The sequence below is a fragment of the Palaemon carinicauda genome, unplaced genomic scaffold, assembly GCF_036898095.1.
Source record: "Palaemon carinicauda isolate YSFRI2023 unplaced genomic scaffold, ASM3689809v2 scaffold4, whole genome shotgun sequence".
NCBI classification, from domain to species: Eukaryota; Metazoa; Arthropoda; class Malacostraca; order Decapoda; family Palaemonidae; genus Palaemon; species Palaemon carinicauda.
In genome coordinates, this window is record NW_027171650.1 from 203,749 (window position 1) to 205,000 (window position 1,252).

Below are 1,252 nucleotides of genomic sequence, written 5' to 3' on the forward strand. Positions count from 1 at the left end.
TGATAGACCAACACTGGAGAAAATCCATTAGAAAAAGAAAACCTCAAGTAGCAGAGAAAAATGAGAAGACAATTGAGAGCGGCAGCAACAGGAGGCTAACGCCCTCACAGCCAGGCACGCACGTTAGGGTTCAGAACCAGATGACCAAGGCCTGGGACAGGCTGGGAATCATAGTCGAGCAACGACCTCATAGACAGTACATCATGAGACTAGATGGTAGAGGGCGACGACGAAGTGGGTCATGAGCCTAAGTTTCCTCCATCAGCGTCAGAGGTACGGCCTCCAAAGAAGAGAGAGGCCCCGGCCAGGATGAACCAGTATGTATAATTATCTCTGCTTTGATTCTGCATTTATAAAATGAAAGCAACTTCTGTTTCATTTTACTGCTCTTAGACGTGCATTGATTTCATATTTACAAAATTATATTTTGTATGAGATTTTAAGTTAGGTTGGTGTTGCATTCACGACTCAATTTTAGTGCACATCTTGCAATGCTGATGTAATTATTGTTTCACTTGAGGTTATGTTAATAGAAAGTGTAACCCAAATAGCTGTTAGATTCCCATTTTGTGAGTTTGAGTATTGTTTCTTTCCTAAATGTTTCGAAAGAGTCTTTTGTTCTGTTAATTGAATCAATCTTTTAGTTAAAATTCATTGGATTTATTAATTGAGCTAAAAGTAAATCAATTGAGTTGAATGTCCTGCATGCATCAATTCACTATTGTAAAATCAAGATTTAAGTTTGTAAAATAAAAGTATTTAGGCTATTTTATTTTTTGTATTAAATATGTTTTCATAGCTTTTTTTTTTTTATCTCAAAATCTATTACATAATAATTTAATAAATCTACATGGAGTGTTGCTGAAAATATGTTTTAAGCCATGATCAGTCACCATGTGTGATATAAATTGAAGCTACCAGAGATGCATCCATATAAAGTCAATCTTGATTGTAATTCCATATACTTTGCAATGGACTTCCTTTGGTATATGTCTCCTTTCAGTAAAATTCTTCTACAAGATTTCTAAAACATTAAATGTCGCATGTAAAACTGTTGAAGAGGTGAGAAATGCACCTTTTTAAGTGTATTGTTATTGTACATAATCGGAATATGTAGCCTCCAGCTTATTTGTAAGCGTTCTTTCTATGTTAATAAGGTATATAATTTCCATTACCTATTGATTATAAGAATCATTGGGAAATGGGGAATTTGTTAAGGTTTTGGGGAAATTTTGACAGGATTTTCAGGGGA